This window comes from Teleopsis dalmanni, chromosome 1, assembly GCF_002237135.1.
Source record: "Teleopsis dalmanni isolate 2A chromosome 1, ASM223713v2, whole genome shotgun sequence".
NCBI lineage: Eukaryota > Metazoa > Arthropoda > Insecta > Diptera > Diopsidae > Teleopsis > Teleopsis dalmanni.
Genome location: NC_051846.1, coordinates 156287238 through 156296057, shown reverse-complemented (window position 1 = coordinate 156296057; position 8820 = coordinate 156287238).

Genomic DNA, 8820 nt, shown 5'->3' with positions numbered 1-8820 from the left:
ATTCACTTGTTATATGTATTTTTTCTATTATGTTTAAATAAAAATAAATTCACAATAAATGCAATGTGTGGTTATTTGAATTTTTAAATTTCTGTTATTAGTTTTGATATGGTGTTGATTTATAGTTATATGCTGTGATCTATTGTAACACAAAAACTTTAAAAACTTTATTTTATTTTTCTTAATGGTGCAAAAAGAATGCTACTGGATTGTGCATTTGCAACCAGGATATTATGCTTATCTATATTTGTTTTTCTTGGTTTTACCTATCTTATTTTGTATATGTGTTTTTCTTGATTTTCTTTATTTTCTGACTTTCTTATTTTGTATAGTATGATATGGAGGTCATTTTTAATAATATTTCCACCTAGGTTTTAATTAATGTTTCATATTGTTGCTTATGGAAATACACTTTATATTTGTACAGGTTCAGGTATGTTTTTCTTTATTATTATGTATGTGTAAATTTTTCATCCTTGATTTTGAGTGTTCCATCCCTTTTATGACCTTTCATTTGGTATTATTAATCTCTATATTTTATACCTGTTTATGTATAAACTTATTGGGAAAATTATTTTATGTATAATTTCTAGCTTTTGGTGTCATATTAAGCATATTTATCATATTGAGGTATATTTTTTGGTTTATTTGTTTTCCCTTATATACCTATAATCTTTATTTATTACCTATTATTTTCCTATCCTATTCCTGTCGTCTTACAAATTTTTGGTATAAATATATATGAATGTTAGACATATGATATTAATCATATTTAGTCTGTCATGGTTTGAGAGTGTAAATTCAGTTTATTAAAAGTTGTTATATCTATATGTGTTTATTAGAAGATTTTAATATAAAAGTTTTTTTGGTTTATCCTAAGTTTTTTTGAATTGTTAGTGTATATCTCATTCAAAACATTTGTAAGTTATAAACCTAAGTTTGTATATCTTCTTGGGTTGCTATTTTCTTTGTATGTTATTTTAAAAACTTAAATTTATTATTTTTATTTCATATTTTTTAATTTTATTTTTATCATTTATATTGCTTATATTAATTTGGTATTATATAATTGTTATTTTTATTTTTTATTTTATTATTTATTTTTATATATATATATATCTATTAAGGTATTATATTATAAAAATTGTTTATATATTCTTGATCTTCTTATTGTGTTTATATTGTTATTATATCTTTGGGAAAATCTTTCCTTTGGACCTGTTATTTAATTATCTTTGAAAACATGTCTGCAAATACTCCATTTTCTTGTATTCCTCGCCCCCTTATCTACTGTCATACAGTATATGGACTCCACCTCTCATAATGGTTTGTATGACGATGAGGTTCCAGAATTGGATAAATATCGTTTGTTATATCCTAAAGTTGTGTCAGGTGGTTTTCTAAACCTGAGCGGTTTATTCGTCCCTTTGGAGGTTGAGATCCTTCTCAGTTTTGGGCCTAATTACTCCCCTTTTTCTCCTCCCGATATTAATTCTTATATGGTGGCTATTAAAAATTATTTCGATGGCTACTTAGAGAATGGTATTGATTTAAAAATGTATTGTAGAGAAGATCTCGAGCAACATTATTCTTGTTTTGTTGCCGCAATGATGAATCATCAGCAGCAATCCCTATATCATAGGATGCTATCTCACTTATTCCAAGTCACCTTGTCCTTTCTAAGGAAACATAATGATTTGATCGTTGTACAAGCTGATAAGGGGAAGACATCTATATTGATTTCTCGTGTGAATTATATTGACAAGGTTCAGATATGGTTAGATGCTTATGTATCATCTGGTGCCTGCATAGTGTATAAGGGTGATAGGGCTAGGCTTCTGCGGCATTTGACTGCTTTATTTCGGAGGTTGGCTTTGCCTCTGTGTAAATTGTTTTCTTTGAATCCTGTTCTATTTCCCCGTCCTATATATTTGGAGCTTCATGATAAGAGAAAGAATCCTCCTGAGATATCATATCTCTATGGTAGTTTAAAAATTCATAAGGACGGTTGTCCTATACGTCCTATTTGCAGTCCCGTTGACTGGTTTATTAGCCCCATTCATAAACTATGTGGATATTTTCTAAAAATGGTTTTGGATGATCGGTTGTCTAAGAACAACCTAAATAATATGGACCACTTAACAGGCCATTTACTTGATCTTAAGCCTATTCCTGGCTATGTGTTTATAACCTTAGATGTGAAGGAAATGTATCCGAAAACTCAATTGGATCCTTTATGGACCATATTACAAGATCTTATGTCACGAGATTGGTTTCGTAGTAGTTGTCCTATTGATGTTAGTTTGTTGGAACGTATGTTAAAGTTTAAATTGTTTTTTGGCTAATTATTTTTCATTTAATTCAATTTGGTATCAGCAGATTGAGGGATTGCCTCAAGGGGGGTCTGCTTCTGGTTTTTGGCTACGATATTTTTAGATTCACGCTTAGAGATATATCGTAGACTTATCTTTACTTCCCACCAGGTGAAAATCTGGTGGAAATATGTAGATGATTTGCTTGTGTATTTAAAAAAAAAATAAAAATATTAAAAAAATAAAATATTTAAAATCGCAAGCTTGGAATAAATTATTGCAAAAATACAAAGAAGCTTCTTCAGATGTCACATTAGAAAAAAAAAAAAATTAATGGTATGCGGACTTCTATATGTGAGAACTAAATAAAGAAAAACAAAGTGAAAATTCTGGTACTGGTGCGGAAGATTTGTATGTGCCATCATTATGGTATTATACAGATCTTCAATTTTTACAGGAGCATGAGTGCCAAGTCACAGATCTAAGCACTTTGAATTTACAGAAACTGGAAGATAAGGAAATAATATTAGAAAATGATATTTTATTTTAAATTTAAGAAGTTTTTCCAACACTGAACATTGAGAAAAAGCTGCAAGAGGCATCCAAGTTCCGGTTCTACACCTCGCTTGATTTGAAAACATACCATCAAATACCTGCGATTTTCCAATGTTAAATGCAAATAATTAATGAAAGAATGAAAGGCGATATAATTCATTATATGGATAGCATTTTAGTAGGAACAAAAATATTTGAAATCAAAAATATTTGAAAAGCTGCTAATAGCAAAAATAATGCCAATACTCTCAACTAACGAAATAATTCCAGAACATCAATCGTATTGTATCATTGGTTAGAAAATCATTTAAAAATAAACAATACTGCATTTCTATATTTATAGATGTAGACCAAGCGTTTGATAAAGTATGGCATGAAGGCTTAATACATAAAATTACAACATTCACGCCAGCTAAAACTCACCTGTTGTTAAAAAACTACTTAAGTAAAAGAAGTTTTATTTTAAGATATAAAGACTTTGTTTCAGAACCTTGTCCTATCAAAGCAGGAGTTCCTCAAGGAAATGTAATAGGTCCGCTATTATACCTACTGTATACATGTGATATGCCAACTTCGGAAAACACTGTAACTGCAACATTTACTGACGATAGAGCAATACTAAGTGCATACAAAAACCCTGCAATCACACAACGCATGTTTCAAGATCATGTTCACCAACTCAAGCAATGGGTATCAGTATGGCGTATCAAAGTCAATGAATAAAAATGTACTCATGTAACATTTGCTCTAAGACCAAGGAACTATCCCAATATTACAATAAATGTGCAAAAAGTACCTTCGAGCGACTATGTAAAATATAAATCTAGATAGATAGAGATACATCTAGATAGAAGTGTAACTTGGAACAAACACATAAATTCATTGCATTGTGACAAATTTTTGTGGGTTGCGCCGGCGGCAATAGAGTTCAACTTGTTCGCGATCAGCATGCAGCACACGGTAGCGTTAACAAAACCATCGAAATCATTTTTGGTTTTCTCGAATACGTAATATAGTAAAAACCTACGTTAAATCCTGTATAGAGTGCGCATACAACAAGCAAAGAGGTGGAATTCGTGAAGGCGAATATCACTTCGATGACATCATACCGATCACTTTGGCCCATTTCTCCGAAACTCAAAAGGTAAGAAGCATGCATTGATCATTGTTGATTCGTTAACCAACGCGTTATGTCATTGATATATTAAATGAAATCACCAGCTATATGAGTAGTCTCGAGAAAATTATTTCAGATCGAGTGTGTTTAACTCCAAAGAATTCAAGAACTATTGCACCCTAATATACATACGTATGCATTGTAAGTTAAGTTCAGCGCTTAACAACATTTTTAATTATTTTTACATTGTGAAAAAATATTTTGTCTCTTCATCCGGCGCCTAACACAGATTTTGTATGCAATTCTAGATTAATAGAAAGAAGAATAGTTCTATTTTAAAAAGCAAGCAAGATGACGTGCAAAGTAGTATACGCGATAAAAACCGCAATATCTCAAAAATTAATAATAGTGAAAGATTTGGTAAATCCAAATCAAAATATTGAAACTTTTGAAATAATTATTAAAATAATAAATAAGTTTATATTGCTAAGTTTATATTTACTTTTATTTGTTTTTATAAAAATTAAAATTTTCTTTAAAAAATATATTTTTCGTCTGACTATAACAACACTGGTTGTTATTCTTTTTTAAAAATTAATTTCCCTTTTTCATATCTTTTTGTTTAATTATTATTTGACTTTTGATATTTAAAAATTTTTTTTGTATGTAATTGTATTTGTAAAATTTCAATAACACTGAAGATGGCCGAAATATTTGTTAATAAAATAATTTATTACATAAACTAAATTTGTGATATTTTATTTAATTCAAAGTTTGTTTTTATTTATTTTATATAAAATACAAGTTCAACGTAAAAACGCTTTACGGAAGTTGATTGGTCCAGTGGATGCCAGCATATCTGGGGTTGAAGGGGATGGTGCTTCCAGTGATGTTAATCCCTCTAAAAGGCGTTTGGCTGACACCAGTTTTATGGGTGATTATGTGTTGGAGGAAGAGTACTCCATGGAGGATGCTAGACGTGATATACTTGAGGAAACCCGTTTGTATGTCCCTTATTATAAAAATCCGCGTATGGGATTATACTCGGATTCCTCTGATTAAAAATTATTCTCTTTTATATGTTATATGTATTATGTATTCACTTGTTATATGTATTTTTTCTATTATGTTTAAATAAAAATAAATTCACAATAAATGCAATGTGTGGTTATTTGAATTTTTAAATTTCTGTTATTAGTTTTGATATGGTGTTGATTTATAGTTATATGCTGTGATCTATTGTAACACAAAAACTTTAAAAACTTTATTTTATTTTTCTTAATGGTGCAAAAAGAATGCTACTGGATTGTGCATTTGCAACCAGGATATTATGCTTATCTATATTTGTTTTTCTTGGTTTTACCTATCTTATTTTGTATATGTGTTTTTCTTGATTTTCTTTATTTTCTGACTTTCTTATTTTGTATAGTATGATATGGAGGTCATTTTTAATAATATTTCCACCTAGGTTTTAATTAATGTTTCATATTGTTGCTTATGGAAATACACTTTATATTTGTACAGGTTCAGGTATGTTTTTCTTTATTATTATGTATGTGTAAATTTTTCATCCTTGATTTTGAGTGTTCCATCCCTTTTATGACCTTTCACTTGGTATTATTAATCTCTATATTTTATACCTGTTTATGTATAAACTTATTGGGAAAATTATTTTATGTATAATTTCTAGCTTTTGGTGTCATATTAAGCATATTTATCATATTGAGGTATATTTTTTGGTTTATTTGTTTTCCCTTATATACCTATAATCTTTATTTATTACCTATTATTTTCCTATCCTATTCCTGTCGTCTTACAAATTTTTGGTATAAATATATATGAATGTTAGACATATGATATTAATCATATTTAGTCTGTCATGGTTTGAGAGTGTAAATTCAGTTTATTAAAAGTTGTTATATCTATATGTGTTTATTAGAAGATTTTAATATAAAAGTTTTTTTGGTTTATCCTAAGTTTTTTTGAATTGTTAGTGTATATCTCATTCAAAACATTTGTAAGTTATAAACCTAAGTTTGTATATCTTCTTGGGTTGCTATTTTCTTTGTATGTTATTTTAAAAACTTAAATTTATTATTTTTATTTCATATTTTTTAATTTTATTTTTATCATTTATATTGCTTATATTAATTTGGTATTATATAATTGTTATTTTTATTTTTTATTTTATTATTTATTTTTATATATATATATATCTATTAAGGTATTATATTATAAAAATTGTTTATATATTCTTGATCTTCTTATTGTGTTTATATTGTTATTATATCTTTGGGAAAATCTTTTCTTTGGACCTGTTATTTAATTATCTTTGAAAACATGTCTGCAAATACTCCATTTTCTTGTATTCCTCGCCCCTTATCTACTGTCATACAGTATATGGACTCCACCTCTCATAATGGTTTGTATGACGATGAGGTTCCAGAATTGGATAAATATCGTTTGTTATATCCTAAAGTTGTGTCAGGTGGTTTTCTAAACCTGAGCGGTTTATTCGTCCCTTTGGAGGTTGAGATCCTTCTCAGTTTTGGGCCTAATTACTCCCCTTTTTCTCCTCCCGATATTAATTCTTATATGGTGGCTATTAAAAATTATTTCGATGGCTACTTAGAGAATGGTATTGATTTAAAAATGTATTGTAGAGAAGATCTCGAGCAACATTATTCTTGTTTTGTTGCCGCAATGATGAATCATCAGCAGCAATCCCTATATCATAGGATGCTATCTCACTTATTCCAAGTCACCTTGTCCTTTCTAAGGAAACATAATGATTTGATCGTTGTACAAGCTGATAAGGGGAAGACATCTATATTGATTTCTCGTGTGAATTATATTGACAAGGTTCAGATATGGTTAGATGCTTATGTATCATCTGGTGCCTGCATAGTGTATAAGGGTGATAGGGCTAGGCTTCTGCGGCATTTGACTGCTTTATTTCGGAGGTTGGCTTTGCCTCTGTGTAAATTGTTTTCTTTGAATCCTGTTCTATTCCCCCGTCCTATATATTTGGAGCTTCATGATAAGAGAAAGAATCCTCCTGAGATATCATATCTCTATGGTAGTTTAAAAATTCATAAGGACGGTTGTCCTATACGTCCTATTTGCAGTCCCGTTGACTGGTTTATTAGCCCCATTCATAAACTATGTGGATATTTTCTAAAAATGGTTTTGGATGATCGGTTGTCTAAGAACAACCTAAATAATATGGACCACTTAACAGGCCATTTACTTGATCTTAAGCCTATTCCTGGCTATGTGTTTATAACCTTAGATGTGAAGGAAATGTATCCGAAAACTCAATTGGATCCTTTATGGACCATATTACAAGATCTTATGTCACGAGATTGGTTTCGTAGTAGTTGTCCTATTGATGTTAGTTTGTTGGAACGTATGTTAAAGTTTAAATTGTTTTTTGGCTAATTATTTTTCATTTAATTCAATTTGGTATCAGCAGATTGAGGGATTGCCTCAAGGGGGGTCTGCTTCTGGTTTTTGGCTACGATATTTTTAGATTCACGCTTAGAGATATATCGTAGACTTATCTTTACTTCCCACCAGGTGAAAATCTGGTGGAAATATGTAGATGATTTGCTTGTGTATTTAAAAAAAAAATAAAAATATTAAAAAAATAAAATATTTAAAATCGCAAGCTTGGAATAAATTATTGCAAAAATACAAAGAAGCTTCTTCAGATGTCACATTAGAAAAAAAAAAAATTAATGGTATGCGGACTTCTATATGTGAGAACTAAATAAAGAAAAACAAAGTGAAAATTCTGGTACTGGTGCGGAAGATTTGTATGTGCCATCATTATGGTATTATACAGATCTTCAATTTTTACAGGAGCATGAGTGCCAAGTCACAGATCTAAGCACTTTGAATTTACAGAAACTGGAAGATAAGGAAATAATATTAGAAAATGATATTTTATTTTAAATTTAAGAAGTTTTTCCAACACTGAACATTGAGAAAAAGCTGCAAGAGGCATCCAAGTTCCGGTTCTACACCTCGCTTGATTTGAAAACATACCATCAAATACCTGCGATTTTCCAATGTTAAATGCAAATAATTAATGAAAGAATGAAAGGCGATATAATTCATTATATGGATAGCATTTTAGTAGGAACAAAAATATTTGAAATCAAAAATATTTGAAAAGCTGCTAATAGCAAAAATAATGCCAATACTCTCAGCTAACGAAATAATTCCGGAACATCAATCGTATTGTATCATTGGTTAGAAAATCATTTAAAAATAAACAATACTGCATTTCTATATTTATAGATGTAGACCAAGCGTTTGATAAAGTATGGCATTAAGGCTTAATACATAAAATTACAACACTCACGCCAGCTAAAACTCACCTGTTGTTAAAAAACTACTTAAGTAAAAGAAGTTTTATTTTAAGATATAAAGACTTTGTTTCAGAATTTTGTCCTATCAAAGCAGGAGTTCCTCAAGGAAGTGTAATAGGTCCGCTATTATACCTACTGTATACATGTGATATGCCAACTTCGGAAAACACTGTAACTGCAACATTTACTGCCGATAGAGCAATACTAAGTGCATACAAAAATCCTGCAATCACACAACGCATGTTTCAAGATCATGTTCACCAACTCAAGCAATGGGTATCAGTATGGCGTATCAAAGTCAATGAACAAAAATGTACCCATGTAACATTTGCTCTAAGACCAAGGAACTGTCCCAATATTACAATAAATGTGCAAAAAGTACCTTCGAGCGACTATGTAAAATATAAATCTAGATAGATAGAGATACATCTAGATAGAAGTGTAACTTGGAACAAACACA